General features: G+C 48.1%; 1 protein-coding gene across 2 annotated transcripts in view; it reads left to right on the forward strand.

The window, feature by feature from the left end:
* LOC144826290 (tetratricopeptide repeat protein 24-like) overlaps positions 1-26,115 on the forward strand; it is a 520,525-nt gene that overhangs the window by 260,588 nt on the left and 233,822 nt on the right. The window lies entirely within an intron of this gene.

Consider the following 26,115-nt stretch of genomic DNA (forward strand, 5'->3'; position numbering starts at 1 on the left):
TACTAATTGGTATTTGGTACCCCCAGGCAATAGAACATTGCAGAATAGCTTGGAATACTTCTAGCTGTGTGAGTCAGGATCATTCATCAATCTGACAAAGACAGAGATTCTTACTTGAAGTTTACAGATGGGGGCATCCGACACCTGACAAAGAGCAGGGGCTGTAACATCGGCACTATATAGAGTGTACAGGGCCTCTGTACATTATTATTAAAGCAGATGGGACATCAGCTGCTTTTTAGCAGATTTCCTGTATTCACTAACCTCTAAAGAAGGCCTACAAGGTGCCAGCATCCTCCTGCACCTTGTCCCAGCCCTACCTTTTCAACCTTTACAAATCAGCTCAACAAACTCTTGCTAGGTGAATCTGACGGGTGTTTGACACTCAGGGTCGCACTGGCTATCGGGCAGTTTGGAATGCTGCTGAGCTGGGGGCTGATTTCATTGATGGGGACCTGCTTGTACTAAACGAAATTCGTTTTGCTTTCATTATTTCGAAGCACACGCAGGTCTCCATGAACGGAATCAGCCCCCCTACAATTAAATCAGCCCTCAGCTCGGCAGCATTCCAAACTGCCCGGTAGTCAGTCTGGCCCTGTTGACACTGCCTACCCCACCCACCATAAACAGTAAAGCCTCATAACAAATTGAGAACTGACCAAGCACATTCAAATATCACATCAACTACCACAGGACACGATCTATCACCTTGATCATTTTCAACGTTGTTTTATTTTTCTCCGCAATATCTCAAAATGCATATCCAACTTCATGAAGCACTTGTCAGAGTAGGTTTTGGGCTCATTCTCTGTGGACAGCATTACTCCAGAAAAATAACAAAGTTAATATGTAGCTGTTTTCATTGAGCTGAAAGAAATATCTATTTCTCACCAGAGTCAAAGTGCTTCCTACCGAGACACCACTGAGAAATCACATAACGCCTCATCAGGGGTAGTAAGTGGTATATAAACGCACTTTCAGGTTCAAATACTGTACCAACTTGTTTTCGAGATGGGTGGGTGGATGTTCCATTTGTTACAATGATGGATGTACAATCTTGCCAAGGCGGCTGAAAACCTGCCATATTCATTGTATTTGAGCGGTGGTAGAGATGTAGTCATCAAAGTTACCGTATCCACCATTGAGGAGACACTTTGGAGGAGAAACGTTGCAGCAGAAATGACTCAAATATCCTGAATGCTGGGGATGTCACCTTTATTATCAGTACCTACCTTGTAGTATCCCTCACATGCTAGAGTTCATATTCTGGGGGTGAGTGTTTGTATTGTCAACGCTCCATCCATCAGCACCTTTGGTTTTTCTTTGTTCGCCCTAAGTTGGCAGGGTATGCTCAGACGTGAGTACCTTGCTCACTTTGCCACTGGAGTTGTCTGAACTGGGGTGGCGGAGTGAGCTAAAGAACGGTGATGGATTAAACCTAAATCAGTTGACTGGGGGTGAGTGTTTGTATTGTCAACGCTCCGTCCATCACCACCTTTGGTTTTCAGAGTTCATATTCCAGCAGGTTACGAATAGTTAGATTTACTGTTCGTAATTTAACATTTAAGTACTTTGAAGATACATATATACCTGAAAGCTATGTAGATGTGAAGTTCAAGAACTTAAATATATATATTTATCTTTTCGATATTGCTGTGGTTGATATTCTGGATAAATATTTTTGTAGAATGACTATTATTAAAACTTGATATTCTAGTGCAGTCTCTGAAACATGCTTACCTTTTCTTGTGTGCCCCTGTACTCTGTCTGGTATTGTGAAAAATTTGAATGATTTGCTTTTCCGTAATTACGTGAAATGTTTGCAAAATTTTGTGAAATTTAACTCTATTGTGTAAAATACAAATCCATAATTTTGTGCTATATTTTAGCACAAAATGCGCCCTTGTATCAATTTGTGGAGCGAAGATGCATTTTAAAAAAGTACCAAGAACGACAGCTGCTCACGTTCTGTTAATTGCATGCCTTTGCTATACATTTTGATCATGAAGTACAAGTACAGCAGTAACACCCAAAGCAGAATTTTCTGCTGCACGCAAAGGAAATGATGACCCGTGCCTTTTTACCGTTACCATTCTGGTGATAGTGCGAAGCTCAGTTCCCTGCAGCCTCATGTCCCATCCTTGTCGGACGGAACATCAGACTACAGAGCATAGTGGATGAAGTGAAACTATGCCTCTATCTGGCAAATTCATGGAACTTTGGGGCATATTTACAAGGGGTTTGGGGCAATGACCCTCTCTATATTTACAAGATGGCACTAAGCCACTTTGCATGGCTTAACACTGCCTTGTAAATATCGTACCCTTTGATGCAGTATCAAAGGTGCGTGCAATGGGCGTACCCATGCAACACCCATTACTTTTTGATGCTGCCCCAGGTATACAAGGTTCTGTAAATCTGACGCAGCTCTAAAAACTAACGCGCCTGAAAAACAGTTGTTAGATTGATGCAATGGGGAGAAATACTTTTAGTTCTCGTTTTTTCTCTTTCCATGTGTACTGCATTTGTACACATGAAGGAGCCAATGGCCTTTAATGATTGTTTATGTGCAGGAAGGTGTCCCTTCCTACACATAAACAATCATCCATGCAACACAAACATTCTTGCACCATGGTGCAAGGGTGCCTGCTTTACAGGGATGATTTCATGCAACTCAGGCACCCTTGCACCATGGTGCAAGTGTGTCTGTGTTGGCGCTAGGCAGATTTTCTTAGCTCCGGTGCAAGGGTGCACCGTATTCTTGTGAACATGGCACGTCCCTGTATTTTTTAAATGACGTAGCAGGGCGATGCTAAATTGCTTGCAGTGCCATGCTGCACCATTTCTTCGTGAATTTGCCCCTTTGTATTACTTTTCTAAGTTATCCTAAGTTCGCCCAACTATGATGGTTTCATTAAAACTTTGCCCAACCTTAATATTATCCCATCTGTCAACAATTCCACGGTCAGCTTTGCTCCCAGCGAAGGAAGGGGAGATGACAAGGATCACATTTCTTGATAGTTGAATTAGGATGGAATTGAGCTCTGTGGAAATAAGCCGAGTCGCATCCCATTCATATGTCTGTACTCGCTGGAAGATTGAATTTAGAGCAGCCGCTGATGCCTGGGCTTCTCTGTCTGATCCAATCAGTGCAGGCGTCAGGCGCATAACCCAGGCTCCTATCAGCAGGGCTCCCTGACATTCTGACACAGTGTCAGAACTGAAAACACAATTTCCTCTGAGACTGGGAAACGTAAACGTGTCAGTAAGAGGCGCCTGGCTCGCCGGAAGTTAAAAGAAGCTGCCCATCGGCCAGGCACTCTTTGGAAGCAGGCCATCGCCATGGACTGAGGGATCACTGTTCATGGCCGCCTTTGGACAAGGTGGGATTTTAGAAATGAATCCTTATATCTTCCAAAATTTAGAGATAATGTGCAAATGACGTAGCAACGGGATTTATGTCAGGGACATCTTTGGGGGGGGGGCCTGGGCCAAATGCATTTTGGGGTTCCTGCACGAAACAGCTGTGAATTGATAATATAGCTCAATCTCGTTTATAACCTCTTTGTCCAGGTCACTGGCATGGCACAGTCACACTCCTCCAAATTCTAAGGGCCACCTTGATGCCCGTGGGCTAAGTTGCGCGGTATAAGTCTCCCCTTACTCACTCACTCACATTTACAATATTTAGACACATGGCAACGCAACAAGCCTTCCTGCTTCGCTGCTGTGCGTGAAAATTAAAGGGCAGGAATGTGCCTTATCTACCAGATACAGCATATTCCTGTCCTTCTGCCCTGCGGTGGCATGCAAACAGCAGCCATGAGCCAGCGCCTACACTCTTGCTCATTTTGCAAGGGTGCCTGCGCTGTGGGATGATTGTTTATGTGCAGGAATGGACACCTTCCTGCACAAAAACAATCATGAAAGGCATTTTCCTCTTTCTACGTGTTCTGCAAAATGCAGCAAGCATAGAAATAGGAAAAACCAAGGAGAAATAAAAGTATTTCTCCTTGTTGTGCCTCCTTATGCCTGCCTTGGGGAGGCAGAGGATTCTGACGCATTCCCGGGTTTACAAAATGTTGTAATTCTGGGAATGCGTCAAGTTCCATGGATGTTGCGTGGGAACACCCACAGAACGTCCCATTCACGCAGAGTTATGCCTGAAGGGGAAACGCTTTTACAAGGCCATGAAAAGTCATACAGGGTGGCTTTATGTGGTTCTGTAAATATGGACCAGCACACTGTGCTGCAATTGAATCAATAAAAGTGATGCACCTGCGGCACAAGGGGCTTGTAAATAAGCCCCCAAATGCCCAAATGTGTTTACATCTAATATTCAGGGATAGTGCTGTGTTTTCAATATTATAACACAGCAACAGCTCGGTCATATTACTGCAAATAATCTCTTTGAGACACCCTCCCGTTTCACATATGTAAGGTCCTGTTATGATCCAAAACAAACTTTTTTTATAGATCTTGCATGAAATATAAACACATTTCTCTGCAAAATGTCTGTAATAGACTCTGACACATCATCCACATTAAAAATAAATAAAATAAAATGGTATATAAAACAATCTGTTTAAGAATTATTCAAGGTCATGAGGGCAAAACACTCTGCAGAACAGAGCTAGCTCTATCAGGCCCTCCCTAAAAGGCTGGGGCCTTGGGCCAGAGCCCTCTTTGCCAATGCCTTAGAAAATCTCTGAGTTGTGTTCATGTGAAAGGCATCTTCTGCTTAACGGTTATGCCCAAGTGCAGTATCTTCTAGCAAACTGGCAACATTTCCTCACCAGCAATAATTGGCACTGAAAAGCCATGTACCATTTTCTCTGACGTTAGTTTTACAAGCATAGACATAGCCAATAGGTCTATTTATTCCATCATTGTATATATCACAAACTTCATCCGAAGGTATCAGAGTGCTTTACATAAGCACCAGTTGCTTTACGCAAGGACACATTTTATTACGAGGTGATAAAGTGATTTTCCCAGAATCACAAGATGTTGAGCGTCATTGCCGAGACTTGAACCTGGTTCCCCAGATTGGAGATCAACCGCCGAAGCTGTTAGGCTACATCCTCTCCCCTTGCCTTTGGGACCTTACACATTTTTAGGCATGCAGCACATTATCCTGAGTGCTGTGCTACCAGGGATTGAATAGCTATACAATTACGACACAATCGGTCATGCAGACTTTGGCAATTATGTAGCCATGCTGTATCGCAGTGTGGCTGCTAGGCAGCATGGCTAAAAATAATATTAAAAAAAGGACTATGATAAAGCCGGTGCTAATGCACTTAAATAATGAGCACATTAGCACTGGCTATATCATGGTGTTTTTTAAATGAGTTTTTGCCACACTGGAAAGCATTTGCACTGCACTGCTTTATGACATGGCTACTAAACATTGCCAAAACCAATAATTCTCATAGGCGAGACCTACTGGCTTTGCCAATGCTTGTTAAATAGGCACTCCACAGCATCTACGCACTTAATTAAATAAGGATGTTACAACTATGGAAACGTGTATAACAACAAGTTTCCTGACAGCCTGGGGTTGATCATAAAACTTTACTTTCTTGACATACGTTTCACACTTGGAGTTTCCCAAGGTGGGTAGGGCATCTTCAATCATTGAGCCAGAGTTGAGCTGGAGAGCTCTCTTCATCCCAGCTGAAACCAGTACATCCTCTGGATAACGAAAACAAAGGTTTTTCATGCCTTGTCAGCAAGGAATCGAGGAATCACTCTTCTGAGGCTGCCCTGACGGCAGCTTCACAAATTCCGTTTCAGACCCCTTGTTAATCACACTGTGCATAGGGGGAAGCACAGAGCTCTGGTCTGTGTAACTTCTGGAGGAGCAGGATGGTGTGGGAGGGAAGTCTGACAATTATCAATAGAAATAGAACTGATATCCTTATGCATATTCTGTTAAGAGTGAAAATCTATGATTGGGCAATACTCGGAATTCTGGGCAGATCACCCTTTCCAAGGCGGTTTAACCGTAGCATATTCTTTCAAAAGGCTTAGCATGCAGAATATTACAAAACAGGCAAAATAATTGTCTTAGTTTTCGGTGAATACAGGTAGGGTATGACAAACAGGGAAACATCTGACTGACAATGACATTAGCTCAGAGTGGTTAAGTGGTTGACTCCAAAATTAGGACTACATAAAGATGCTAAATAACCATAAATACACAACTGCTTGCACGGACAATAAGCTTTAATTCCCTGCTTGCTTCAAAGTTCAGCTAGATAGATGATTCACCAAGGCTTGAGGTGCAGGCAAGCCCAAGGAACCACAGCTGGCGGAATTTGGTACTCAGTTATCTTAGGTTCCTACGGCCAATTGCATTTTTTCCTCCATGGCTCCTTCTTCTTCCTCATCTTTGTCATCTGGGGAGGCTTCCCTTGCTGGCCTGGTTAAGTGGAAGATGGAATCTGCTCTTAAGCATTCTTATGCTGCTTCTTGTTTTGGGGTTCGTGCTAGCACTTACTCGGCCTATGCTTTGCAGGTCTTCATCAAGGATTTTGATAAACTGTTTGACTGTTTTCAGGAACAGGGGCATCCCACTCCTATCTTGGCGCAGATGGAGGTTTTGGCTCAGTTTGTGTCTGATGTGACTTTGAGACCATGTGGGACTTCTCCTCGGCTGCTTGGGCATGGGTGGCTGGTAGGAGGTCTCTTTGGACCAAGCCTTGGCGCCTTGATGCTACAAAGAAGGCCTTGGTCCATAAACTGCCTTTTGAGGGTCCCCAGCTTTTTGAAAGTTGTTGAAACCTTTTCAGACTGTGCAGAAGAAAAAGATTTTGTTCCATAAACAAGGGTTTCAGGGTGCTCTGTCTTCTTCTCAGCCCTTCCGCGCTTGGGCCCATGGTCGGGGGGCTGCATTCCATTTTATATCCCTGCCTCAACACTAAGTATGGGCGAAATTTGCGAATTAAATTGAATTTGCAATCCGCAAAATCCGCGAATTCGTGCGAATTTGCGGATTTTTTTTTGCTTGTTCGCTGGGTTTTTTGCGTGTTCGTGGGGTTTTTTGCGTGTTCGCGGGGCTTTTTGCGTGTTCGTGGGGCTTTTTGCGTGTTCACGGGCCGCTTGCATGGCGAAGTTACCCATGCGGTCGTGTATGGGCACAGCACCCTCTGGTTCACCACTGCCAACCTCTGGTTCATCAATGCCATCAATGCCATCCTCTGGTTCACCACTGCCACCCTCTGGTTCACCCCTGTCACCCTCTGGTTCACCACTGCCACCCTCTGGTTCAGCACTGCCAATCTCTGGTTCACCCTTGCCACCCTCTAGTTCAGCACTGCCACCCTCTGGTTCACCACTGCCACCCTCTGGTTCACGACTGCCACCCTCTGGTTCATCACAGCACCTCTGGTTCACCACTGCCACCCTCTTGTTAACCACTGTCACCCTCTGGTTCAGCACTGCCACCCTCTGGTTCACCCGGCCACCCTCTGGTTCACCCCTGCCACCCTCTGGTTCACCACTGCCACCCTCTGGTTCATCACAGCACCCTCTGGTTCACCCCTGCCACCCTCTGGTTCACCACTGTCACCCTCTGGTTCACCACTGCCACCCCCTGGTTCATGACTGCCACCCTCTGGTTCATCACAGCACCTCTGGTTCACGACGGCCACCCTCTGGTTAACCACTGTCACCCTCTGGTTCAGCACTGCCACCCTCTGGTTCACCACTGCCACTCTCTGGTTCACCACCCTCTGGTTCACCACTGCCTCCCTCTGGTTCACCCCTGCAACCATCTGGTTCATCACTGCCACCCTCTTGTTCACCCCTGCCACCCTCTGGTTCACCCATGCCACCCTCTGGTTCAGCACTGCCACCCTCTGGTTCAGCCCTGCCACCCTCTGGTTCAGCACTGTCACCCTCTGGTTCAGCACTGTCACCCTCTGGTTCATCACTGTCACCCTCTGGTTCACCACTGCCACCCTCTGGTTCACCACTGCCAACCTCTGGTTCACCCCTGCCACCCTCTGGTTCACCACTGCCACCCTCTGCTTCAGCACTGCCACCCTCTGGTTCACCCCTGCCACCCTCTGGTTCAGCACTGTCACCCTCTGGTTCACTACTGCCACCCTCTGGTTCACGACTGCCACCCTCTGGTTCATCACAGCACCTCTGGTTCACCACTGCCACCATCTGGTTAACCACTGTCACCCTCTGGTTCAGCACTGCCACCCTCTGGTTCACCACTGCCACCCTCTGGTTCACCCCGCCACCCTCTGGTTCACCACTGCCACCCTCTGGTTCATCACAGCACCCTCTGGTTCACCCCTGCCACCCTCTGGTTCAGCGCTGTCCCCCTCTGGTTCAGCACTGTCACCCTCTGGTTCACCACTGTCACCCTCTGGTTCACCACTGTCACCCTCTGCTTCACCACTGCCACCCTCTGGTTCACCACTGCCACCCTCTGGTTCACCACTGACACCCTCTGGTTCATGACTGCCACCCTCTGGTTCACCACTGCCACCCTCTGGTTAACCACTGTCACCCTCTGGTTCAGCACTGCCACCCTATGGTTCACCACTGCCACTCTCTGGTTCACCACTGCCACCCTCTGGTTCACCAATGCCACCCTCTGGTTCACCCATGCCACCCTCTGGTTCACCACTGCCACCCTCTGGTTCACCCCTGCCACCCTCTGGTTCATCACTGCCACCCTCTGGTTCATCACTGCCACCCTCTGGTTCACCCCTGCCACCCTCTGGTTCACCCCTGCCACCCTCTGGTTCACCCCTGCCACCCTCTGGTTCAGCACTGTCACCCTCTGGTTCACCCCTGCCACCCTCTGGTTCATTACTGTCACCCTCTCGTTCATTACTGTCACCCTCTGGTTCATCACTGCCACCCTCTGGTTCACCACTGCCACCCTCTACCGAGACCTTTTGTGACGCAGCGGTAGCACAAAAGATGCGCCTTGGTGCTGGGTATTAACAACGTGACGCATCTGAGAGATGCGTCATGTTGTAAAGCCCTGCGCCATCAGGAGGCGTTCCGGCGCAGGGACGCCTCCTAAAAGTGGCTGAGTGAAATCTACAAGATTTCACTCAGTCACTTTTAGGCCAATGCTGCGTCAAAACCCTGCGCCTGCTTGAAGCAGGCGCAAGGCTAGATGCAGCATTGGGGAGATAGGGCCCCCCAGAGCATTGCTGGAGCTGCGTCGCAAGCGCAACGCAGCTCCAGCAATGCGCTGATTTTACGGCACAGATGCGTGACGCATCTGTGCCGTTTTTGCCACATGGTGCGCCGCATTGTAAATGCAGCGCACCATGGGTGGCGGAGCTGCGGCGCACAATAACTGGTGCATCCCTGGGGATGCGCCAGTTATTGTAAATCTGCCCCTATACATTTAGCCAATGAGGGAGCACTTACTGATTAGACAGTAGAAAGTACTCCAGTTGAGTAGAGGTATTGCGCAAAAAGGTGGCATCTTCGTGGACAAACACGCAGGGCGGGATTCATTCTGCCCCCTGTTAGACTCTTTTTTGTGCCCTTCTGCCCTCTGTTAGACTCGTTTTTTCCCTTGTTTTTCTGCCCTTCTGCCCTCTGTTAGACTCCTTTTTCCCTTGTTTTTCTGCCCTTCTGCCCCATGTTAGACTCGTTTTTTGTGCCCTTGTGCCCTCTGTTAGACTCGTTTTTCCCTTGTTTTTCTGCCCATCTGCCCTCTGTTAGACTCGTTTTTTGTGCCCTTCTGCCCTCTGTTAGACTCGTTTTTTGTGCCCTTCTGCCCTCTGTTAGACTCGTTTTTCCCTTGTTTTTCTGCCCTTCTGCCCTTTGTTAGACTGCTTTTTGTGCCTTTTTCCCCTCTGCATCACCACATCATCACTCAGCGCTACCCCAGCATCACTCAGCACCACCACATTATCACTCAGCACCACCACATTATCACTCAGCACCACCACATTATCACTCAGCACCACCACAGCACCACTCAGCACCACCACAGCATCACTCAGCACCACCACAGCATCACTCAGCACCACCACAGCATCACTCAGCACCACCATAGCATCACTCAGCACCACCACAGCAACACTCAGCGCCACCGCATTATCACTCTACACCACCACATTATCACTCAGCGCCACCACATTATCACTCAGCACCACCACAGCACCACTCAGCACCACCACAGCATCACTCAGCACCACCACAGCACCACTCAGCACCTCCACAGCATCACTCAGCACCACTCAGCACCACCACAGCACCACTCAGCGCCATCACAGCATCACTTAGTGCCACCACAGCAACACTCAGCACCACCACATTATCACTCAGCACCACCACATTATCACTCAGCGCCACCACATTATCACTCAGCACCACCACAGCACCACTCAGCACCACCACAGCATCACTCAGCACCACCAAAGCACCACTCAGCACCACCACAGCATCACTCAGCACCACCACCGCATCACTCAGCACCACCACAGCACCACTCAGCACCACCACAGCATTACTCAGCACCATCCCAGTATCACTCAGCACCACCACAGCACCACTCAGCATCACCACAGCACCACTCAGCACCACTACAGCACCACTCAGCGCCACCCCAGCATCTATCTGCGCAACCATTCAACAACAACTGGTTCAAATATGTTCTCTTAATGTTTCAAACTTTATTACAAATGTCACAAAAAGATGTTAATATTTCACTTCTGTTCTTGGATTTTCGTCACAATAAAATACACTGAACATAATCTTCACAAAAGTTATTTACAAAAGTTTAAGCTATTGCAATTATATATTAAAATCACTTTTATTTAAGTATTAATTATTTAAAAAAAGTAAAAGCCATTGTAATTTGTAATATCAATACAGCTAAGTCACGTAAATACAAAACATGTTGCATTACAAATGCTATAGGTGTCACATTTGCGAAAGTTATAACTATTGGCTTTGTAAATGACAAAGCTATTAATTTAGCTATTTTTAAAACCAACACATAAATAAAAAAATTGTCATTTACAAGACCAATAGCTCAAACTTTCCTAATGCGAGACCTATTGCATTGCTAATGCTTGTTTTTATATCTGTCAGTGCTTCCTGTTGAGGTTTAATTTTTGTGACAGGCTACTTGTAACTATTCTCTGATCCTGCTTCAAGGGTCAGAGCATGGTCAGAGAATAGTTGCAAGTAGGCAACGAGGCGCCAGGAAGCACTTACAGGCTTAGAGCAGCAGGTGCCCAAGTTAAAGTTAATTTCTTTGTAACCCTTTTGTAAAAGGTTACAAAAAATTAGCTTCAACTTTTGCACCTGCTGCTGTAACCCTGTAGGCGCTTGGCTGAAAATTCGTCCCCGCTGATTCGGGGATTTTCCGCGATTTCGCAAGATTCGCGGATCGCGAAATCACGGAAAATCCGCAAATTCCGCGAGTGGAACAAATTTTCAGCCCATGCTTACTCAACACCAACAGCAGCAGCCCCAAGGTGCTGGACAAAAATGACTATACCAGGGTGGGGGCTCGGCTCCGTTTGTTCCTTGATCATTGGTCCTGTCTGATTTTTGACCAGTGGGTCCTGTTGGTCATCAATCTGGGTTATCAGATTCTGTTCCAGGGCTGTCCCCCTTTGGACTGTTTTCTGGTTCCCCATTGTCAAAAGACCCAGTGAAAAGATATGCCATGTTATCAGGTGTTGGGCTGTTGTTGTCAAAGGTCGCTGTTGTTCTGGTTCTGGTGGCAGAGCAGGACCTGAGGGTCTATTCCACTCTTTTCCTGGTCCCAAAACCAGATTGTCCTTCCGCCCGATTCTGAATCACCGGACTTTGAACAAGTTGCTGCGGCTGGATTATTTTCAGAAGATCACAAACAACAGCACGGCAGACACTTTCTGAGACTTATCTCCCAAAATGTAAATACAGGTTACGGTTCCTCCATCAAGAACGAGGACAAAAAGCGTCAAAGGCAAGTTCATGAAAACTTAAGATTGACCGACCTGGGTGGAGTATTAAAAAAAATAAAAGCCCCTTTGTTGACAAATTGTCACCCAGGGCCATTGAACCCACTATACTCCCTTTCAATCCACTCCTCTATCAACAAACCAACCCAATATGGAAGACATTCCAGGGTTAAGTTTCGATGAGGAAGCGATAGCCGAGGCTCTGAGAATAGCTCCTTCTCTTGCTGGGGTAGGAACAGCGACAGCCTCAGGCAGCACTAATGAAGATTGGACATCGCTAACTGCCCTTAAAAAAGAATGGCTCCGGATCACCATTCACGGGGCCATGATGACTGAATACCTTAGAGCCAAAATAGCCCCCCCAGGGTCTAATTGTTAACATTGTCCCAAGACTTTTCCTTGAAGATGGCCAATTCAAGGTAGAATGGTGCCAGGTCTCCTGGAAATGCACCAAAGATTTGCTTTTTCTGATCACACAAACAGCTAAGAGACTAGCAGATGCTCTTATGGTTAAGATTACTGCCATGGAAGTGGCAATTAGGGGAACTATGAACAAAACCCCATTCACGACCAAATAAGCTGAAATCAACCAAGAACTTACACAGAATCAGGATTTTCTCCTTAAACAAAAGATGACCAAACTACAAAAGGATATAGATAAGTTTGACAAAGAAAGAGTCTATCCATATCTAAAGGACGGATATTCTAACAGTAGAAACAGCTACTCCTCTGACGAAAGCACGGACAACGGTAGCCGGAGGGGATCCTCCGGCAGTGACTCCAGTGGTAGCCATCCATCCAAAAATAGTCGGAACCAGCGACGTGGTAACTGGAACCAAGGATACAACAATATACCTCTTTTCCATGGTCCCCCACAAATGATGCCACCTTGGCAATACCCCTTTTTCCAGCAAGGCCCGCCCCAATTTTACCCTGCGAATCCCCCTTTTCATGACAGAGGATGGGGCAGAGGAAGAGGGCGCAAGCGAGGGCAACAAAGGGGTGTACAGTGGTAGGATCAATCGGCCACAGCACCGATGGAAACCAGGAGCACGACCCGGGGAAGGAGAGTTTGATTGTCAACCTTTCTGACAGGATACTCACCCCCACTGAGATCTCTGTTGCACTGACCGTTGCCGTGGTCTCTCTCTTTGTACCTGGACCCCTCCCTGTTGAAGCAGCTCCTCGCCGGACCCGCTCCGCGGGTCCCGCTTCGCCGCGTGGTGCGAGGCGCTGTGTGTCAAAGGGGCGCTGCGCCACAGGAACTGGATATTGGATTGGGCAAGTGAGAACAGGCAGGCACAGGGCTGCGAGCGGACCGGCAGGGACTCCAACTACCAGGAGCCCCTGCGTGCGGTCAACCCTCAACACCTGGGTCGCTCTCCCTGATCGCCACGCCCCCTGCCCCAGCAGCGGTGAAAATAGCCTTCGCCTAGATCGTCGTGGGACTCTCTGTTGCACTGACCGTTGCCGTGGTCTCTCTCTTTGTACCTGGACCCCTCCCTGTTGAAGCAGCTCCTCGCCGGACCCGCTCCGCGGGTCCCGCTTCGCCGCGTGGTGCGAGGCGCTGTGTGTCAAAGGGGCGCTGCGCCACAGGAACTGGATATTGGATTGGGCAAGTGAGAACAGGCAGGCACAGGGCTGCGAGCGGACCGGCAGGGACTCCAACTACCAGGAGCCCCTGCGTGCGGTCAACCCTCAACACCTGGGTCGCTCTCCCTGATCGCCACGCCCCCTGCCCCAGCAGCGGTGAAAATAGCCTTCGCCTAGATCGTCGTGGGACTCTCTGTTGCACTGACCGTTGCCGTGGTCTCTCTCTTTGTACCTGGACCCCTCCCTGTTGAAGCAGCTCCTCGCCGGACCCGCTCCGCGGGTCCCGCTTCGCCGCGTGGTGCGAGGCGCTGTGTGTCAAAGGGGCGCTGCGCCACAGGAACTGGATATTGGATTGGGCAAGTGAGAACAGGCAGGCACAGGGCTGCGAGCGGACCGGCAGGGACTCCAACTACCAGGAGCCCCTGCGTGCGGTCAACCCTCAACACCTGGGTCGCTCTCCCTGATCGCCACGCCCCCTGCCCCAGCAGCGGTGAAAATAGCCTTCGCCTAGATCGTCGTGGGACTCTCTGTTGCACTGACCGTTGCCGTGGTCTCTCTCTTTGTACCTGGACCCCTCCCTGTTGAAGCAGCTCCTCGCCGGACCCGCTCCGCGGGTCCCGCTTCGCCGCGTGGTGCGAGGCGCTGTGTGTCAAAGGGGCGCTGCGCCACAGGAACTGGATATTGGATTGGGCAAGTGAGAACAGGCAGGCACAGGGCTGCGAGCGGACCGGCAGGGACTCCAACTACCAGGAGCCCCTGCGTGCGGTCAACCCTCAACACCTGGGTCGCTCTCCCTGATCGCCACGCCCCCTGCCCCAGCAGCGGTGAAAATAGCCTTCGCCTAGATCGTCGTGGGACTCTCTGTTGCACTGACCGTTGCCGTGGTCTCTCTCTTTGTACCTGGACCCCTCCCTGTTGAAGCAGCTCCTCGCCGGACCCGCTCCGCGGGTCCCGCTTCGCCGCGTGGTGCGAGGCGCTGTGTGTCAAAGGGGCGCTGCGCCACAGGAACTGGATATTGGATTGGGCAAGTGAGAACAGGCAGGCACAGGGCTGCGAGCGGACCGGCAGGGACTCCAACTACCAGGAGCCCCTGCGTGCGGTCAACCCTCAACACCTGGGTCGCTCTCCCTGATCGCCACGCCCCCTGCCCCAGCAGCGGTGAAAATAGCCTTCGCCTAGATCGTCGTGGGACTCTCTGTTGCACTGACCGTTGCCGTGGTCTCTCTCTTTGTACCTGGACCCCTCCCTGTTGAAGCAGCTCCTCGCCGGACCCGCTCCGCGGGTCCCGCTTCGCCGCGTGGTGCGAGGCGCTGTGTGTCAAAGGGGCGCTGCGCCACAGGAACTGGATATTGGATTGGGCAAGTGAGAACAGGCAGGCACAGGGCTGCGAGCGGACCGGCAGGGACTCCAACTACCAGGAGCCCCTGCGTGCGGTCAACCCTCAACACCTGGGTCGCTCTCCCTGATCGCCACGCCCCCTGCCCCACCCTTTCACCCTTATTAGTCTACAACGATCCCGCTGCGCGGGAGCGCGCGGGAGGGTGCCGGGAGAAGCCCGGGACAAGGGCGGGACCGTCTGTGGCCGTCCGGGGCCGAAGGAGGCCGGGCCTGGCCACCCCTCTTGCCAGCGCTATACACCATCTATCTCAGTAAGTGACATAGACTCTCCTGCATTATTTTGTAACCAACATGGCAATGACTACAAACACAAGCCCTGCAATCACCCATTTGATGACTCTACCAACGGAGCCTGGTCCACTGGCCATTGGTCCCTTAGACAAATTCTTTTTTAATCGCTCATTGACAATAGACAAAGAATTAACTTTGGCTGAGAAGCGTGCAGAGCGCAGGCTATCCATCGAAATACTTAAGAACTCCACGGACAAGTTTTCAAACATAGCCTACCCCACTTTGGTAACCCCCTTATCATCAGTGAACCTCCCAGCCACATACGAACACTTTGAGGCTCAGGGCGATAAAACAAACAAGAGTGCCGTGGCAGATTCAAATAATCCTTGTGGTAGTAAATCCTATTCATCACCGCACCCCGATTTAGGTCCTCAGGTTACATCGGCCAACCCCAAAATCGGGCTCAAAAGGAAACGACCAGCTTCCGTAAAAAAATGCAAAAAGGTGGTCAGACTCCCTCAAAAACCCAGGAAGTTACATAAACTTGTGAACATTGGTAAGGCAGCTAATGAACAAGCTCAAAGTACAGGAAGTGTAATACCAACTATTCTTGTATCCCAGGATAGCCAAGACATAGCGAACAACTCTTGTACTGTTTCCAATGTACCAAGTAAAGAAAACGTTGTATTATTTGCAAATGTGCTTCCTGAATTGGAAAAAATGTTTAGACTGCTACTTACCCCTATTGAGGATAGAATTGCTAAGCTCGCAGATAGGTTAAACCACTTCGAGCAGACAACATTAGACAATTTCTATTCTACAAAATCCTTGATTAAAGCAAATAGGGCGGAAGCAAACACAAACCCCCAGGTCGTAAATAACCCTTATGTGCAGGACAAGGGTAGAAATCCCCGAAATGGCTCTCCTTTACCTCCCAAACAAAACAAACCTCCTGCTAAAGCCACTGCAAAAACTTCAGAGAGGGCTGAGAGAGTGACTGCTGGTTCTGAACCATCGCAGTTGACTTTAACACATCCTACAAAGCCCATACTAGCCCAGACACAAAATCCACCGGCCGTTGCAAATGTTGAGATTACTTTGTCCCAACAAGTGGGTAAAGTACCAACATCTGTAAACGTAACCAATAATACACGCACACCTCCAAACATCCCGGGGGGAGGTAATGGGGCTAACGTATGCCAGCCGGCTGGTAAATCTTTAGCATCGTCGCAAGCAAATAATAATTTACAGGTGCAGAAGCCTGCCCTTCAACTTGTTCCCCAAGTTCCCAAATCTATCCCACCGCCCTTGCCAAAGCCACCTCATAGAAAACCCCCAATTAATCTTACTCCTGACTCCTTCCCCTACGTGGCAGTTCTTATTAATGTACCACCTTTATCCCCAGGACAGAGAGAAAATTTCCAGATGCTTAAAAACAAGTCCATGCACTGGTTAAAGGAAAACCGTCCTCTGCCGGGTGATATAGACGGGCTGATAATAGGGGTAAGGAGAATTGATTGGATGGGTCACACACCAAAAACCCTGGGGGGGGACTGTATAGTGGTTAATTTCCAAGATCCTAGGGTGGTGGGTTGGATAACAAGACAGGGATGGGCAACAAACAAGGGTGGTATTGGCATTGTGGACCTTACCTTTTTTTACCCCCGACCCTTAAGTGTAACTACAAGTCTACTCAACGAGCCCTTAATCCCCCCTACTGTACCATGGTCAGTCTTTTCTTTACCACCTCCCCCTGCTGGTCACAATCACACCTCACATACATATTACAATCCCTATGTAGGATGGAAGGATTCGGGCTGGGGGTACTGACATACTGGTATTGATAGCATAGGTGGAACTATAAAAGAAGTAGAAGGGTTACGTGATGTTTGTGGTAATACCATTGCTATAAATTTATTGGTGAACAACATTGAGGCTGGGTCTGTGGCTGAAGAAGGTGGACTAAGACTGGGAACACTAAACACAAATGTCATACACCCTGCAATAGATGTTTTAACTGTGGACCCATCAGATGATTTAGAAAGGCTGACTAGTCTAATGGAGAGCCCAATGTCAGCCCATGTATTTCCACTTGTCAAAGCTAGGGACGGGACAAATGTAGATACTGGTACCCTCTTATCTTGGAATGTCGCTGGGTTGGCTAGCAAGCTGGATTCCCAACTTTGGGTGGATTTTATAAGTGGTTTTGACATTTGTTGTTTCCAAGAAACCTGGGCTTGTGATCCACTCTTTTGCCTAGGTTACTTGAATTATTGTATACCAGCCTCAAAAGGGGGAAGAGGGCGACCCAAGGGTGGCCTAACTGTTTGGGTTAGACAGGATTTGCACACTAAGATAAAAACCCTAGACGTAGGGAACATTGATCTACAAGCACTAAGAATCTCTGTTGCTAAGGGCCAACCAATAGACTTGTACAATATTTATGTGAGAGGAGACAAAGTAACAAATCTATCCACTATCGAGTTGTTGTCTGATGCCATGGAGGCCAATTCCCAGGACAATGTAAAGATAATTGTTGGGGATCTAAACAGGACTTTTGAACTCTTGGACTGTACAAATGACCTTATGGAGAGTGAAGAGGATAATCTCTGGGGAGTACCATCTTTAAACCTAAAACCTGTGAAGCGATGGACAAAAGAGATTTTATTGCTAAATGGAATTTGTTTGGAACATGGCCTAAGAGCTCTTAACGGCAGAACACCAGGTGACAAGGAGGGCAGCTACACTTTTGACAATGGTATTAATAGGAGCCGAATTGATTATATATTGTGTAGTCTCCAGCTGTGGAATGGGGTTGTCGACATGGCTGTTAGGCCCCGGGTTGAAAGTGACCACAACCCCCTGTGTGTGTCCCACAGGTGGTGGAACACTGGTCCAGGAAACCCTATTGAAACACACGATGAAACCCCTCTTTTAAGTAACGATGAGCGAAGGTTAAAATGGCCCAAGGTACTAGCAAATGAGGCCACTATGACATACATTACCAATGAGGTTGATCGTGCAATTTCCGCGATTGAAGCAGCAGTGCCGGTGGACCCAGGGGACAACGGTATTACTGAAATCCACAATAAGCTATTCTCCCTTCTAAGACCATGTTTTTTTAATAAAAAAACAAAAGGGAAGAAAACTAAGGAAGTGGGCAGGTGGTTTGATAACCACTGTAGAACAGCACGTCTTGAACTTGGGCATGCCATTAGGAACAGGGACCGTGCTGCAGTGACAAAGAATAGGAAACTGTACAAATTAGCCATCTATCGTGCCAAAAAGAAATGGGACGAAGACCATTGGGCCCAATTAAAAGAAGCCTCTGATAATAAAGACTCAATGTTGTTCTGGAAAATTATCAAGTGGGGTAGTGGTGCGGGCCCAGTAAAACCCGACAACAATGTACCGGTGGAAGCCTGGGTCGATTACTTCGGGCCACAGTACGCGGAAAGCAATAAACCCGTGGTTGCTGACAATATAATACCGGTTTATGCAACCGAAGATCTATTCTCCCTTAGAGAAGCAGAAATTGCCATCTACTCCGCGAAATGTGGGAGGGCACCAGGTCCAGATGGTATCGCCCCTGATATTTTCAAACATGATGTGACTAGATGGGCGAGACACACCCTCCTAGTAGCAAATGCCCTAGCAAAGGGGGCAGTGGTCCCTGACATTTGGAAGGGTGCAACCATTATCCCCATTTACAAGAAGGGCGATCGCTCACTGCCTGTTAATTACAGGCCTATAAGTTTAATAGCCACCATGCAGAAAATTGTTGGGAGAATGGTAACAAACCAGCTAATGGACTGGGTAGAAGATAATAGCGCCCTCTCCCCATATCAAGCAGGATTTAGGCGAGCAACTAGTACCATTGATCAGGTCTTCCGCTTCACCATATTGCGGTGGAAGACCGTTGATCTGGGAAGGGGCAGTCTGTACGTCGCGTTTGTCGACCTGCGGGCTGCGTTCGATCTAGTCCCCCGGTACAAGTTATGGTCGGTTCTCCAAAAGCTAGGGATTCCAGCAGATCTGCTAACATTAATCATGCGACTGCATGGATCCAACTTTGCTAGAGTCCAGTGGGGAGGAAGCAGGGAGATAACATCGGACTTCGCAGTGGAAAGGGGTGTTAGGCAAGGCTGTTCCATGGCCCCTCTACTTTTCTCGCTATTCATTAACGGGATAGTGGAGAGAATGTTGAGGGCTAGTGTAGATGCCCCTTCATTAGTGGACACCAGGGTTCCGATCCTGATGTTCGCCGATGATACTCTTATTTTGTCTAAGACCCCTATGGGGCTGCAACGTGCATTAAGCATTTTTGATGCTTTTTGCCTGGAACACGGGCTAGAGGTAAATGTAGGAAAAACCAAACTAATGGCCTTCACTGTAGGACGCAGGAGTTATCCTAAGATAACCCTAAATAACAGCAGGCTTGATATAGTTAATGAATTCATGTATTTGGGAGTGCAGATCGCGGGGGGGACTGGCTGGACGCAGCATGTGAATAAAGTAGTGCTAAAGCACCAGCAGCTTTCAGGTGCCCTAAGGGGGGAACACCGCAAATCAAAAACAAAACCTATAAAACCCGCAATGACTGTGTACGATGCGAAGGTTTTGGGTGCCACTTTATATGGCGCGGAACTATGGGCTTGGAACAGTCTGGTGGCTCTTCAGACTTCTGAGAACAAATTCATGCGAGGGATTACTGGACTTCCACAGAGCACCCCCCTAATCCCATTGTTCTTGGAGCTAGGTCGACGTACGATTGTCGACAGAGCTCGATTGCGACCAGTACTTTACTGGAGACGCCCCTGGACGACTCCAGAAATAAGACAGTACGCAGAGGGCTTTCTGTGGATAATTAAGGAAGATATCTTCCATAAGATAAAATGGTTAAAACACCTTAAGACCATGCTGGTTAATTTAGGGTATTCGAATCTTTGGAACAACCCCGAGGGAGAAATCTTCCCAAGTAAAGATGCCCTCAAAGAGCAATATTGGGATTGGGTGGGAGGCAAGATGCTGAACGACACCAGGGCAGATTCTATGTCTGGTCGTTTCCTGGAGACTAAAATTTTTCCTGTCCTGGAAAATTATTGGGCCATTATCACGGTACCTATGGACAGGAAACTTGTCTTTCAGTTAAGGTCAGGATCTATCCCCCTTAAGAAATTGACATCTGGCTGGCACAGACCCACTAACAACCTATGTCCTGCTTGTGAAAATGCCGAGGAGAGCATAGGCCATTTTCTCTTCGCATGTCAAGCCTATGTAAATCCGAGGAGAAAATGGCTCTCGCCGGTATGTAAAAACCTGGGGACACGAGATAGTACAGTGGCCTTAAGAATTTTATGCACAACAAACCAGGAATCAATAGTCATGGGGGTAGCCAAATACTTGGGTTGGGCTTGGGCGATAAGACGACGGTCTTTGGGGGGTAGTAGGTAATCAGGGATTCCCTTTTTAATAAATTTTTATGTAATTGGTATAATTCGTTTTATGTGTAATGAAGTATGAGCTGCACTGTGTTTAATTAATTTTTTACCATGTGACTATGTATTTTTGTGTAACTGTTTTGATTTTATGTGCTTTTATGAGAATTGTCTCGAATAAAGCTTATACAAACTAAAAAAAAAAAAACTAATTGTTAACATTGTCCCAAGACTTTTCCTTGAAGATGGCCAATTCAAGGTAGAATGGTGCCAGGTCTCCTGGAAATGCACCAAAGATTTGCTTTTTCTGATCACACAAACAGCTAAGAGACTAGCAGATGCTCTTATGGTTAAGATTACTGCCATGGAAGTGGCAATTAGGGGAACTATGAACAAAACCCCATTCACGACCAAATAAGCTGAAATCAACCAAGAACTTACACAGAATCAGGATTTTCTCCTTAAACAAAAGATGACCAAACTACAAAAGGATATAGATAAGTTTGACAAAGAAAGAGTCTATCCATATCTAAAGGACGGATATTCTAACAGTAGAAACAGCTACTCCTCTGACGAAAGCACGGACAACGGTAGCCGGAGGGGATCCTCCGGCAGTGACTCCAGTGGTAGCCATCCATCCAAAAATAGTCGGAACCAGCGACGTGGTAACTGGAACCAAGGATACAACAATATACCTCTTTTCCATGGTCCCCCACAAATGATGCCACCTTGGCAATACCCCTTTTTCCAGCAAGGCCCGCCCCAATTTTACCCTGCGAATCCCCCTTTTCATGACAGAGGATGGGGCAGAGGAAGAGGGAGCAAGCGAGGGCAACAAAGGGGTGTACAGTGGCAGGATCAATCGGCCACAGCACCGATGGAAACCAGGAGCACGACCCGGGGAAGGAGAGTTTGATTGTCAACCTTTCTGACAGGATACTCACCCCCACTGAGATCAACATTCTTGAGAAAGGCCTAGGCTATGTCCCTACCCCCACACCTGACAGCTTCAATGAAATGATTGAGCTTAAACAATTGTTCAGGAAGGTTCGCCTTCGTTCCTTTTTTCAAGATAGACCAGACACTGAAACAACAGACACTGGCCTACGGAACCCCTCTACTTTCACCCCAACAGACAACATGGTTCCACCCGCAGTGTTGGCTTTTGAGGAAGCTGTCCTGAAAAGCCTTGAAAATAAACCTGAGACATGTTACTTCAACAACCTAAGCAACATGGAAAGACAGGCCGTCCAATCACTAGGAAATTACACCTCTATTGTCATTAAACAGGCTGACAAAGGGGGCGCCACGGTCATTCAGAACAGTAATGATTATGATCTGGAGTGCAAACGCCAATTGGCCAACCGCTCACACTACCTTCCCCTCACTGTAGATCCAACTAATAGACTCACGAAATCTATCACCAGCCTCATCTTGGAGGGTGAGACTAATGAGTGGATCACTAAGAATGAGGCAGCCTTTCTTCTAACCACTGAACCGGTAACACCCTACTTCTACACCCTCCCAAAAATTCATAAGGGCATATCACCTGTCCCGGGGAGGCCTATAGTGTCTGGAATTGGTTCTCTTCTTGAAGCACTCTCCAAATGTTGTGATGCATTCTTACAGCCTCTAGTCAAGAAAATTCCATCATTTCTCCAAGACACCAGAGATGTCCTCCGTTTGATAGAAAATATTGAAGGTAGGGAGGGGGTCGATCTACTGCTGACATTAGATGTGGAAGCATTATACACAAATATGTGACAACAAGCTACACTTGAAGCAGTAGAAACCACCCTCCTAAAAGAAGAGTGGACCTCCCCTACCCCAATCTCCTTCATCATGGCATGCGCAAGCATAGCTCTTACTGAGAATTTCTTTCAATATGGGACCCAATTGTACCACCAAATCCAAGGGACTTCTATGGGTTCTACCTTTGCTCCTAGTCTAGCCTGCATCTATATGGCCACATTTGAAGAGAGAGTAATCAGTACACCACAGAACCCCTTCCTGGGCAACATAACACTTTGGCGTCGCTTCATTGACGACATCCTAATCTTCTGGAGGGGTGATCGTACGTCATGCTTGTCATTTTGCACCTGGATTAATGAACAGAACCCCTATCTCAAGTTCACGGGGACTATCTCTGACACTTCCATCCCTTTCCTAGATCTCAGGATCAATCTAGAGACTACAGGTTTAAACACCACACTCTACCGCAAGAATACAGATAAAAATAGCTTACTTCTGTATAACAGCTATCATCCAAAAGCCCTAAGGGACAATCTCCCCTTTGGTCAATTTTTGAGAGTTCGCAGAAATTGTACCACCAACACTGACTTCAGACAGGAAGCCTCCACCCTACAGCACAAACTGAGGGATAGGGGATATCCTACCAGATTGATAAGAAATTCCTACAAAAGGGCATCAAACAACCCCAGAGAAACACTACTGGAAACTAGAGAGAAAGAACCCGAGGATGTGATTACTTGCGTGACCACATTCACAAAGAACTCTGTCTTTATAAAAAAGACGATCAACAGACATAAACTCTGGGGGGTTGAATTTTTCTCGCCCTAGGTTTGCATTCAAACGCACCCCCAATCTGAAAGATGCTGTGGTCCACACAAGACCAAAAAAACAGTACATAAACAATCAAAGCACCCTTTGGAACCTCCCCCCTGTGATAGGTCATTTCCCTTGTGGTGGCTGTACTGTTTGCCCCCAAACCAGTGTCACCAAAGAGATCCAACTATCCGACACATTCACTTGGCGTATACTAAGACATACCAATTGTAATAGCGCCAAATGCATTTACCTCCTCATCTGTCCTTGTAACCAACAGTACATTGGTATGACTATGAGGCAAATAAAAGTACGCATTCAAGAACATAAAAGTAACATAAGATGCCAAAAGACCAATACCAGACTGTATCAACACTACACTCAGATGGGACATACAGCCGAGAGTATCCGCTGGTTGGTTCTAGAATGTCACCCCGGCATCACTAAAGAAGACTTGTTCAGGATTGAACAAAGATGGGTACATCGCCTCAAACTGGATACCCTGGGTCTGAATGATGCTGTACCTTGGTCATCTATTCACAACTAGACGATCACTCCTTACCCAGGTCAATTACAGTGACCTTCATTGGCCTAACTTACTGTGATCTGACCCTACACCCATCCCTGTCATTTCATTAACTTACCCAACTTGCGCTGTCACATGGCTCTAGTGACCTGCATTGTATTTCCTTACTCAGACCTACGAGTCTTCCTCTGGTCATGCAATGGACCGGCACTCTACACTCTCGATCCCGCCCATGTCAGGTGACCAGACCAGATCGGACTTTGCCGACTCCACGACCAAGAGCCACTAAGCTACAGTCTACCTAGACCCCCACCTAGATTAGGTATATGACATCTAGATATTATGACACCCAGTCATATGACTATAAACCATCTTGTCCAGGTTTATGATTATCCATAATAAGTGATTTACAATGTGAGCCCATCCAAAACAGCGGTAAATACTATCCCGTAGACTCACCTAAGATGGCCGACATCTACACCCTTAAACTCCTATAGAACTCGAGCTACTCTAGTTGCGAACCTCAGCGCATGCGCGAGACCCCAGAGCTCGAGCCACTTCAGTTGCCAACCTATGCGCACGCGCGAGACCTGGTCGCGCGACCACGCCCTCGATTGGTGCCGGCGGAGATTGGATACGCCGGGTACAAGTAAGCGGTCACAATGGCGGCCTCATTACCAGTCGCTCTGATCACCGCACGGATCATACGTGGGGGTAGGTGTGCCGGCAGAGACCGCGCGCCGTTGGGGTAAGTCTTTTCTTTGTTTTGGTTTGGCTCTTCCTATGGGTGGAGCATTCGATTAACACTCGTGTTTCACTGGGGAGTTGGTCGCTGGGGCCCTGTGCTCAGTCAGGGATGTGATAACCTGGGGCACTTGGGCTTCTTCATGGAACAGACTCCATACCCTGTCAATTCCCTTAGTGAGTGTTGAATGGACATGTGAGCGCGGGCTTGGCATCCCCTCGTATTTCTCACGTCTCCACGTTGTGCTGACGTTGGAGAGTCCGGGGTGATGGCGAGGCTCGTGGTTTATCTTTCCCAATCCAGACACGACAAGGGATGGGGGGTGCTTTCTGACTCTACGCTTAGGGCTTATCTTTGCCACAGTTACCGCTCTTGAGACTGGACGCGGGGCACCGGTGGCGGTACTGACCAGTTTAGCCTGACTATGAATGCTCTGTTCCAAAAATCTACTACAGGCCCCCATTGAAGGTCATCATCTGTCCCTCCCTTACCCTTCAAAAAACCTGCCCGTGTCATTCTAGGTCCCTGACTCTACTTTGCAGGTCCCACAGGAGCAGACTGCGGGGCACCTTAGGGACACACTTAGGGTAAGCGTTTCTTAGTCCAATCTTCATGTTGTTTTTAATGTTTTTAATGTTTGTGACTCTTCTGAGTCTTTATAAATAAACAGTGAGTGTGTTTTCAATGTATAGGGAAATCTACCTGGGTTGGAAAGGAGGCTCGTGTTGACTAGCTCTCCAATATGTTTTTTCCCCCCCTCTCCTAGGTAGCACCATTTGAGGCAGGACCAGTTGGCCTGCTCACCAAAAACCAACTTCACTCAAGGTTGTATAAAAGGTTTTTTCACTGTGTAGTACGATAACACTAAGGTCCTGAGGAATTGCTAGAGTAAGCAAGAAACATGTCGACCTAAACAGAGGGTTGCAGATATCCACGCCACCGACCTTCATAGCGTCTATCTCCCCTCCCACTGTTTTAACCAAGGGAGTTAGCCACGTTAATAAAAATCCTTGTGGACTAGCTTACCTTTTTTAAATCACCACCACTTTATCACGACTACACTATTTTTCTGCCCTCTCACACGCATGCACCATATGGCTGGAACAGAAGATCTCCGCTAAAGAGCCCCTTCGCGGGTGCCCGTCAGACATTGCAGCGCCAGTCTGACGAGGAGCAGGACCAATATGATGAAGCATGACACCTAGCTTGCTGGGTGTGTGAGGGTTCTAGTTCCCAAGAGGGAATTTTCCCTCTTTTTCTTTTCTTTTCTCCTTCCTTTTCTTTCCCTATACTCACATACTCCTCCTTTCTAGTCCTACTGGGGAACTTTGTGCTACAATTTGCTACTGGAGTATTAGTGGTCAGTCGTGGCCGGCATTACAGGTGGGGGGGGGGGAATGGAAATGGTGTTGTCGCGCTGGGGAGGGATGGGGTTGGATTCGGAAGCGGGATAAATAAAATAATAAGTCAATAAACTTAACTTACCTATACCTTCCCGCCTTGCGCCTTCAAGTAAAGTTCCAACTCCAGACTCCCGAGTCCCGACTCCCGCCGTCCTGTTCTTGAATTCCTTTCCCATGGTGCTCGTCATCACGCAGGAAGGCTGCAGGCAGCCTCCCTCCTCTCCACCACAGCACAGCGCTGTGATTGGTTCGGCCGGCTGCCCCAACC

The sequence above is a fragment of the Lissotriton helveticus genome, chromosome 3_2, assembly GCF_964261635.1.
Source record: "Lissotriton helveticus chromosome 3_2, aLisHel1.1, whole genome shotgun sequence".
Lineage (NCBI taxonomy): Eukaryota > Metazoa > Chordata > Amphibia > Caudata > Salamandridae > Lissotriton > Lissotriton helveticus.